We start from the raw sequence: 10,862 nt of genomic DNA on the forward strand, positions 1-10,862 counted from the left end.
ACCCTTTCCTCCTTTCCTTTCCTTTCTTTTCCTTTTCTTTTCTTTTCCTTTCCTTTCCTCCTCCAGCCCTTTCCTCCTTTCCTCCTTTCCTTTCCTTTCTTTTCCTTTTCTTTTCTTTTCCTTTCCTTTCCTTTCTTTTCCTTTCCTTTCCTTTCCTTTTCTTTTCCTTTCCTTTCCTCCTCCAGCCCTTTCCTTCTTTCCTTCTTTCCTCCTTTCCTTTCCTTTCCTTTCCTTTCCTTTCCTTTCTTTTCCTTTCCTTTTCTTTTCCTTTCCTTTCCTCCCCCAGCCCTTCGCCCGCAGTGAAAGCCCGCTGGCTTCGACTCGACCCGCCATGGAAGCTTCGTCGCCCTTTGCTCAAAACGCCCCCCGCCCCCCAAAAAACCCCATGGAGAAGAGCCGGTAGCTCGTCCTGCCGCGGCTCTCCCCGCGTGGGCTACTCACCTCCCTCCAGCCGCCTGGTGCCTCTTTTTCGGCCGGGGAGACACGTAACGCCCGCGAGGCTGAGCCCGTCCAGGCGAGGCTTCAGTCGGACGGCCATCCCCTCCCCCCGACGGACTAGCGCCCCCTCCGCTCCGGCCAATCCACCGCCGCCTCCTAGCCCCGGCCCCGCCCTGCAGGCTGGCAGAGGGGAGACAGGAGCCCAAATCCGGGTGGGGGGGTGGGACGGAGGAGTCTCCCCCCCTTCCCCGCAAGTGCCACGGACACGCGAAAGGAAAGCTCCGCTCCACGGGGTGCAGATTAGGCTCCGTTCCCAGGCTGCAGATCTTCCTTTTGGGGTTCTCCCCGCTCCCCCTTTTCCTCGGGAAACGCTCCGCCTCCCGCCCACCTTCCCCCCCTCTCCCCCCCCCCGGCAGACTGCGACAGTCATAAATCCCCTATTGAAGGCAAGGGGCTTCCTTCCCCTCTGGGGTCCCAGGTCAGCCAGCAGCCCCAAATAGAGAGACAACCCCCCCCCCACTACCTTGCCTCCTGTGCCGCCCCCCCCCCAGCTTTGCCATCGAACGCAACGGAGAGGGTCTCCGGGGAGGAAGGACGCCCCCCGCCGCCGCCCCCGCCAACGTCCTTGGCAATTGAATTCGGCACCGCTCACCTGCCTGCCGATGACATGTGTCACGTTTCCTAGCAGACAGGTATCTTCCCTTTCACCTGGAAAGGCTCCCTCCTGACTCCACAAGACACGGGAAGTTGTGGGTTTCAATGAATCGATTCTGCAGGATTCACACTGCTGGCTAAATCCCACCTCGTGTTTATTGGGATTTTACACAAACAAGCAAATTACAATTTAGCAATAGCAGTTAGACTTATATACCGCTTCATAGGGCTTTCAGGCCTCTCTAAGCGGTTTACAGAGAGTCAGCATATTGCCCCCCAACAACAATCCGGGTCCTCATTTTACCCACCTCGGAAGGATGGAAGGCTGAGTCAACCCTGTGCTAAACTATGCTATGTTTAATTAAGCTTGGTTGAATAAGCTATAACTGATTAGATTCACCCATTACATACAGACATAAAGTGTCAATTTGGCTGAGTGTGTGCACACTAGTACATGCAGTGATATGTTGTTGTTGTTGTTTTTTTTAATTATTAGATCTGACTAAGGAATTTGTTTCCTGGTGGGGATATGTGCGATCAGCCCTGGCTTTATCCTTTGTGTGATAAGCAACAACTTTGTGTGGTAGGTTGAGCCAAGGAAACAAAAAATGACACAAGTCACCAAATGAATTCTACATTTGAGATCTTTAGGTCAGTCCATCCAACATTCAAAGAACTAGGATAGTGGCACATAATTACTTAAGACATCTTGAAATGTTTGGGTTTCGCTCATCGTTTTGAGTGATGTCTTAGTTCAAAAAAAAAAAAAATCAAGTCACTGACCGAACCTGTGCATTGTGCTAAAGGGCAGTGGTTCCCAAACTTGGCAACTTTAAGACTTGTGGACTTCAACTCCCAGAATTCTCCAGCCAGCAGAGCTGGCTGGAGAATTCTGGGAGTTGAAGTCCAACAAGTCTTAAAGTTGCCAACTCTGCTGGCTGGAGAATTCTGGGAGTTGAAGTCCACAAGTCTTAAAGTTGCCAAGTTTGGGAACCACTGTGCTAAACTATGCTATGTTTAATTAAGCTTGGTTGAATAAGCTATAACTGATTAGATTCACCCATTACATACAGGCATAAAGTGTGAATAAAAACTGTAATCACTGGACAAGCATCCTAAAACTGAACATGTTACATTAGGATCTGATTTATACCACAGGATTAAATTATATTCAAAAAGACATAGTGTGCCAGCCAGCCAGCCAGCCAGCCAGCCAGCCAGCCAGCGAGGGAGTGTGTGTGTGTGTGTGTGTGTGTGTGTGTGTGTGTGTGTAATGCCATCTTACTCTTCTTCCATGAAATCTGATAAGCAAGTACTGTACAGTAGGGAGGCTGAACTGAAATGTGTTGTACCTTTTACTATGTGAAAACCGGAATTTAAAAGAATCATTATGATTCATGATTGAATAGGATAGGATAGGAATTCTTTATTGGCCAAGCGTGATTGGAGACACAAGGAATTTGTCTTTGGTGCAGAATGCTCTCAGTGCACATAAGGAGAATAAAAATGCACTCATCAAGGATAAAAAGATACAACACTTAGTGACAGTCAAGGTTACTAATAAGCTGTCAAATTGTACTAGGAAACAATAAAAAAAAAACAATATAAATTGAAAGTCACAAGCAACGTGTTTATAGTCATAAGTGGGGCGAGATAGATACTAGGAAGGAAGAGAAGAATAATAGTAATACGTTCTTGGTAAATTATTGACAGTGTTCTGGGAATTAGATGTCAAGCAGAGTGATGGCATTCGGGGAAAAACTTTCCCTGTGTCTAGTTGTTTTGGTGTGCAGTGCCCTATAGCGTCGTTTTGAGGGTAGACATTGAAACAATTTATGTCCAGGATATGAGGGGTCTGTAGATAGTTTCACAGCCCTCTTTTCAACTCGTGCAGTGTGCAGGTTCTCAATGGAAGGCAGGTTGGTAGCAATTGTATTTTCTGCAGTTCTTATTCTCTGTTGAAGTCCGTATCTGCCTAGTTTGGTTGCAGAGCCAAACCAGACTGTTATAGAGGTGCAGATGACAGACTCAGTAATTCCTCTGTAGAACAGAATCAGCAGCTCTTTGGGAAGTTTGAGCTTTCTGAGTTGGCGCAGAAAGGACATTCTTTGTTGTGCTTTTTTGATGAAGTTTTTGATGTTAGGTGTCCATTTTATGTGCAGTATATTGTATATAACCACAGTAAAACTTTCTGCGCTTAACTATCATTTGTATAAGTCATGGTCACGTGGATTCACAGTAAACCATTAATCATTATTTACAGAGCATGATGGCCGTGTTCATACAATATGCCAAATACAAGCCAAGGAAAGTATGATGGGTGCACTCATAAACCACTCTTTATGGCTTACATTGTTGGGCAAAGCTAGTCAACTGTTCTTTATTCAGTAAAGTTTGCGTAAACAGTTAGAATTCTTAGGAGAGGGTAAGGAGTGTAAATAACAAATACAGTATTGTGGGAAGTTATCACCCAGCCCTCTCCCAGAAAAATGAAATATCCTAGGAAATATTGAAAAGGCAGAATATTTTTTCTGAATATGAAAAGAAAGAAACATGTTTTAAAAGACAGGATAGCTGCCTGTAGCTTCCTGCCCATCCCCACTTTGTCAATGGGCCATTAAGAAGGCCAAGCTAGTCCACTTTACATAATAAAGACTTCTCCACTTCAGCTACAGGGGGATGGGATTAAAGCATGATAATATTGGCCCCCAACTGACCACATGGCATCTGAGAACTCAACCAAACCTGGATTCAAAACGCAGCCTAGAGAGTTGCCCCTGCATGGCCCCGTGGGAGTCTGACACCCAATCAGAATACACTTCTTACACAGGAACAGGAAACAGAGAGGTGGGACTGAACAGGTTATAAAAAGCCTAGCAAGCCCCTCCCTCAGCCCTTCTCTTCTTCTCCACCAACATTGATCCCCTTTTCTGTCCAGGGCTGAAGCCATGTGGCCCTGTCCACCAATAAACCATCTTTCCAAGCAGCCTCCGTGTCTCCGGTGTCTTTTTCCCCACTTGGAGCCGAACCCAGAAGGACATTTCTTTCATCAGTATGCCATTACTTGATACACCCCTAAATTTAAACTTTGCACAATGTGTGAACCCATGTAGTCTAAGGAGCCTCTGAAAAGTAGCTTTGACTCCTTCCCTCAATAATCTTGTAACTAGTCTTCAAAATAAGTCTGCCATATGCCTACCTCCCAAAGACCTATCAGATCCCACCGATTAGGCCTCCTCCAAATCCCATCTGCCGGCCAGTGTCAACTGGCAACTCCCCGGGGGAGGGCCTTCTCTGTGGTTGCTCCAGCCCTCTGGAACGATCTCCCTGTTGAGATCCGGACCCTTACCACCCTTCCAGCTTTCCGCAAAGCTAGTAAGACCTGGCTGTTCCGGCAGGCCTGGGGCTGTTGAATCTTTCAGCCCCAGCCGAGGTTACGACTGTTGTGTGTTTTTAAACTCTTTGTCTTTGTCTTTTTATTTTGTACCCCCCTTCCCCTTTCTGATTGTTAGCCGCCCTGAGTCTCTCTCGGGAATAGGGCGGCATACAAACTGAATAAAATCTAAATCTAAATATATTTACCCATGTAGTATGGCAGTATTTTACTTTTATCCTTCTCATCTATTCCACTATCTTCTCTTATTGGTATCATCATTAGGATTATTATCACTTTTTGTTTTTGTACGTATACTTTGTGGACCAGAGACAAATTTCTTGTGTGTCTAATCACGCAACCCATCAAGTATTCTATTCTACTGTATATGCCGTTGAAGGTTTTTAAAGAACTAGAAGAGCACATTCTTAAAGATTATCCAGAACTTGTGCCGTTTCAGTTTCATAATGGGTCTGCATCTGGCAGCAATCCAGATAATTTATTTCTTCTGGGATTTTCTGAAACTGAGTCTCAACCGTTTCCTCAGAAGCCTTCTTCCCAAAGGCAAGGTTGCCAGATTGAACGTACTGGAAATGATTTGATCCATCTCCAAGGGAAGACATACACAACTTCCTCCACATTATTCCCTCCTTCAAAGAAGCACTGACAGTTTTCTTAATCCAGCCACTGACTCCCTGCCTGGTTGCCTGCGAAAGCCAGGTAAGACACGGATCCAAATTTCAGGCAGAGAACTCATTCTACAGAGAGCGCCACCCAGTTCCTATGGCTAAATCAGAAAAATCTGAAAAATCCTGGCATCAGCGCAAGAGGCAGTCTTCTGCACACCTGGCACCAGTCCTGGACAGATGCAAGAAAGACATACCGTATTTGCCTGTCCCCCTCAATTCATCTTAAGAACGACTGGTTAACACTTCTTGAATAACAATTACCTCCCAAAGACCCATTAGATCACACAGATTAGGCCTCCTCCGGGTTCCGTCTTACCAGCCAATGCCATCTGGCTACCACCCGGGGGAGGGCCTTCTCTGTGGCGGCTCCGGCCCTTTGGAACGACCTCCCCGCAGAGATTCGGACCCTCACCTCTTCCCTGGCCTTCCGAAAAGCCGTTAAAACCTGGCTGTGTCGATGAGTTCCCTTCCCCTCTCGAATCGTGTGGCCGTTGGTTGTTTTTAAATTCCCTGTACTTTGTAGTTTTGTGTTTTTCCCTTCCCCTCCTTGGGTTTGTGCGCCGCCCTGAGTCCCGCCGGGAATAGGGCGGCATATAAATAAAATGAAACTTAAACTCAAACTCAAACACTGCCACATGATGTAGCATGTTTCCCTTAGCCCAGCGCGCAAGAAATTCATGACAATGAATTCCGGATCAGATGAACAGATATAATTACTCAGTGAAGACCAGAGTGTGCCACGGATGACATATTTACAAATTGCTGGAAGAAGAAAAGCACTTTAATTAAAATGACACAATTTGAAATGCTTATATGAAAAAAAAACTTAATAGATATACAAAGAGATTGTGAATTCTAGTCCCACTTTAAGCATGAAAGACTCCTGATAACCTTGGGCCAGTCACTCTCTCTCTCTCTCAGTTCAACCCAAAGACAGGATGGATGTTGTGGGGAAAATAAGAGGAGGAAAGAGTATTAAGTATTAATAAAGGGATAGAATCAAGATCACATGAAGTGTTATAATGCCTTGGTAAGTCCTTTTTTGGAACATTGCATCCAGTTTTGGTCACAATGATATCATGCAATGGTATCAAACTGGATACAATGGATGCATTGTTCAAACAAAAAATGTTAAGACTCAAGAGTGTTGACAAGAGCAACGGAGATGATTAGAGGACTGGAGGCTGAAACATAAAGAGGACAGAAATTGGGCATGTATGATTTAATGAAAAGCAGGATTGGGGTGACATGAAAGCAGTGCTCCAATATTTGAAGGGCTGCCACAAAAAGGGTGTCAACCTATTCTTGAAGGCACCTGAAGGCACACACACACATACCCTGCGCATGCACGACCAGCTGGCCGGCAGGAGGCACACGTGTGCATGCGCAGTGGAGCTGAACCCGGGTGACTGCTCACGGGCCCACAGAGAGGACACTACACGCTACTTGTGGCACATGGGCCATAGGTTCGCCATCACGGGTCTAGACATTGGCTTTTGGCCTCTGGAGGAACATCTCCTCCCATCCAAGCTGCTCCAGTGGACGGTAACACTTTTTATTTCCTCTTCTCAAAGCCTCCAAAGCACATCAGCAGGTGGCATATCAGCTGCCAGAGGTGACCCACAATGGAAGCATTGGCTGAAACAGAAGGAAGCCCAGTAATTTTAATCAGCCAGTGCCTCCCTCATGACACACTAACAAGTCATACAGGGGATTTGGGAAGCCTGCAATCCAATGTCACCACCATCCAGACCAATCACTGCAGCAGATAACACAGGGGCCCGGGGTCTACGTTTGCTGCCATCCTAGCTATACGTCCACCGTTCATACCTTATCCATCATCAGCTCACTGAACTTTTTATCAGTGCCATGCTTAGCATTCTTCCCGCCAGACCCAATTGTGTTGTTCAGGCAGAGCACTGCCAGACTGGTGCGGGAGCAAAAGTATCTGGCCTAGCACTTACTCAGCAGGGCGCAGCAATTCCTCAGCATATGCTCTCCACCAGCAATAGCAATAGCAGTTAGACTTATATACCGCTTCATAGGGCTTTCATCCCTCTCTAAGCGGTTTACAGAGTCAGCATATCGCCCCCACAGTCTGGGTCCTCATTTCACCCACCTCGGAAGGATGGAAGGCTGAGTCAACCTTGAGCCGGTGAGATTAGAACCGCCGAACTCCAGATAACAGTCAGCTGAAGTGGCCTGCAGTACTGCACCCTAACCACTGCGCCACCTCGGCTCTAGATAGATAGATAGATAGATAGATAGATAGATAGATAGATAGATAGATAGATAGATAGATAGATAGATAGATAGATAGATAGATAGATAGATAGATAGATAGATAGATAGATAGATAGATAGATAGATAGATAGATAGATTGATAGATAGATAGATAGATAGATAGATAGATAGATAGATAGATAGATAGATAAGAGATATGGATGGATGGATGGATGGATGGATGGATAGATGGATGGATGGACAGACAGAGATAGATAGATAGATAGATAGATAGATAGTTGATAGATAGATAGATAGATAGATAAATAGATAGATAGATAGATAGATAGCAATAGCAGTTAGACTTATATACCGCTTCATAGGGCTTTCAGCCCTCTCTAAGCGGTTTACAGAGTCAGCATATCGCCCCCACAGTCTGGGTCCTCATTTCACCCACCTCGGAAGGATGGAAGGCTGAGTCAACCTTTGAGCCGGGTGAGATTAGAACCGCCGAACTGCAGCTAGCAGTCAGCTGAAGTGGCCTGCAGTACTGCACCCTAACCACTGCGCCACCTCGGCTCTTTTTAGCAAAAAGACCTCACTGAATATCAGACCCGAAATCCCTTCACAAACAAGTAGGTGAGCAGCATGTCCTTGGCATAATGTGCTTTCTATAACACCCAGCCTGTTACTTCCCTGGCTGCCAGTCCCTGCCAGTCAGATGGGCAGAACACAAAGGGCAGTGAAGCAATTGCCGCTCCGGCCCTATGGAATGAACTACCCCCAGAGATCCGGACCCTACCCACTCTCATGGCCTTCCGAAAAGCTCTTAAAACCTGGCTATTCCGGCAGGCCTGGGGCTGTTGACCTCTTGACCGAAGTCTAGCCCCGCTTAGACTGGGTGCATGATGTGTTTTTTTTAATTTGTTGTGTCCTATCTGTTTTAACTCTTTTTAATATTTCTTATTTCTGTAAGCTGCCCGGAGTCCTTCGGGATTGGGAGGCCTATAAATTTAACAAATAGAAATAGAATAGAAATAGAATTGTGAAAGACATTTTACCAATCAGCCTTGATAGGAATTACACAATTGGTGATGCATCTCACAAGTAATCAGCTAAACAAATGACTTTCCTTCTTGACATTCTACATGCCACCTCATGGACTGGCGGACCACATCTTAAACTAGCTATCTTGACATGCCAGAAGAGTACAAACCGCAAGAGAAAAGAACAATAAACCAATTGTGAAACAGATAATGGCTGTTTTCCCCAAGGCTGTGATCTTGCACAATGCCTTTTGAACCAGATGTTGTGATCTAATCGAGGGAGGAAGAGAACAGCAGACAAAAGTCGATGGCCAGGATCAAAGAAGCAGCTGGAACGTCATTGGAAGAGTTGGTTACAGAGCTAAAAGCAGGTCGTGATGACAATAGCTCGTCCCTCTGGTCACCAAGTGTTTAGCCAGTGTTAGAGAACATAGAACAGTGTTTCTCAACCTTGGCAACTTGAAGATGTCCGGACTTCAACTCCCAGAATTCCCCAGCCAGCATTCACTGAGAGTTGAAGTCCGGACATCTTCAAGTTGCCAAGGTTGAGAAACACTGTCCTAGCCACTGTCTTTCCACTGAAGAGGATGAAGGTATCTGAGGCTTTAAATCAGTGTTTCTCAACCTTGGCAACTTGAAGATGTCCGGACTTCAACTCCCAGAATTCCCCAGCCAGCAAATGCTGGCTGGGGAATTCTGGGAGTTGAAGTCCGGACATCTTCAAGTTGCCAAGGTTGAGAAACACTGACATAGAATTATAGGGTTGGAAGGGACCTTGGAGGTATTCCAGTCCGACGCTCTGCTCAAGGTAGAAAACCTTATACCATCCCAGCCAAATGATTATCCAGTCCATTCTTGAAAACTTCCAGTGATGGAGCAGCCACAACTCCAAGAGGCAAGTATTAAAATGTTCTCACTGCCAGAAAATGTCTTACTTCTAGGTTGGATTTCTCTTTAACAAGCTTCCGCCCGTTACTTCTTGTCCTGCCCTCTTGATACTTGGGAGAATAAGTCAATCCACTCTTCTTGTGACAGCCCTTCAAGCACTGGTTTACCCACAACCGGTTTTATTGGCCAGAAAGGCTTATCCTGACTTTTTCCCCCCAGTTTTTATTTTACACACATAAACACATCAACAAGAACAAACACATGACTTAAGACAACATAGGAACAATAAATTCCATCATGTATCATACAGCAGTTCCGTATCGGTTTCTTTGCAGTTAGTGTTTTCCCTTTCTATAATTAGCTATTTATAACCAAATGTTGTTTATCTATAATGTGCTATATATATGCATACAATTCCAGGTAAACATTCACATGGTTATTCTTTTTCTTTGCCAATCTTATACTATTGTTATTCCCTTTAAGAGATTATCGAGTACAGTTTGGGTTGTATTATTTACCATCCCAAGCATCTATTGTGACATCACCTTATTTTCTCTTTCTTTACTTTTCTCTCTCCCTTCCTTCTCTACTTCCTTCCTACCTCCTCTCCTTCCCCTTATTTCTTCCCTTACCCCTCTCCTACTCTTACCTTCTCTCTTCCCCTTCCTGCCCTCTCTCCTTCTCTTTCTCTCCCTTCCACCCTCCTCTCCTTCTCTCCCTTCCACCCTCCTCTCCTTCCCCTTCTTTCTTCCCTTACCCCTCTCCTACTCTTTACCTTCTCTCTTCCCCTTCCTGCCCTCTCTCCTTCTCTTTCTCTCCCTTCCACCCTCCTCTCCTTCGCCTTCTTTCTTCCCTTACCTCTCTCCTACTCTTACCTTCTATCTTCCCCTTCCTGCCCTCTCTCCTTCTCTTTCTCTCCCTTCCACCCTCTTCTCCTTCTCTCCCTTCCACCCTCCTCTCCTTCCCCTTCTTTCTTCCCTTACCCCTCTCCTACTCTTACCTTCTCTCTTCCCTTTCCTGACCTCTCTCCTTCTCTTTCTCTCCCTTCCACCCTCCCCTCCTTCCCCTTCTTTCTTCCCTTACCTCTCTCCCACTCTTACCTTCTCTCTTCCCCTTCCTGCCCCCTCTCCTTCTCTTTCTCTCCCTTCCACCCTCCTCTCCTTCCCCTTCTTTCTTCCCTTACCTCTCTCCTACTCTTACCTTCTCTCTTCCCCTTCCTGCTCTCTCTCCTTCTTTTTTTCCCCTCCTGCTTATCCTGCCTTTCCAGTTATTTGATGGACTCCCCCCACTCCCTCCAAAGTTTTATCTGAAATTGAGCAAAGAACGAACAATGAGATGATAACACATTTGCAGCATGCTGCAATCGTGCTGTCGGATAAGGCGCAGGGTTTCCCCCGCATAAAGCCACTTTACTGGAGTGGTTTAAAAGCAAAACAACAACATCCTGCCCCAGTGGAAATTGTAATCTCCAAGTTGCAACAAATTCCCAGCTTCCAGAAGTGTAGAAGTTGACTCAAGGAATGCAAAAGACGCCAATGCCCAATCCAGTG

At 45.9% G+C, this 10,862-nt stretch overlaps 1 protein-coding gene across 2 annotated transcripts in view; it reads right to left on the reverse strand.

Annotated features, from left to right (window-relative positions):
* LOC106542449 (TLC domain-containing protein 4-B) overlaps positions 1-780 on the reverse strand; it is a 28,469-nt gene extending 27,689 nt beyond the window's left edge. For both annotated transcript variants that reach the window (XM_087711051.1, XM_087711050.1), the window contains exon 1: positions 442-780. The gene's annotated coding sequence lies outside the window, so the exon portion shown is untranslated. The remainder of the gene's footprint in view (positions 1-441) is intronic.
* Positions 781-10,862: the final 10,082 nt, after the last annotated feature.

Source organism: Thamnophis sirtalis, unplaced genomic scaffold, assembly GCF_051295495.1.
Source record: "Thamnophis sirtalis isolate CommonGarterSnake01/CBP01778 unplaced genomic scaffold, rThaSir2_p1.2 scaffold_3, whole genome shotgun sequence".
In the NCBI taxonomy this organism is placed as follows: domain Eukaryota; kingdom Metazoa; phylum Chordata; class Lepidosauria; order Squamata; family Natricidae; genus Thamnophis; species Thamnophis sirtalis.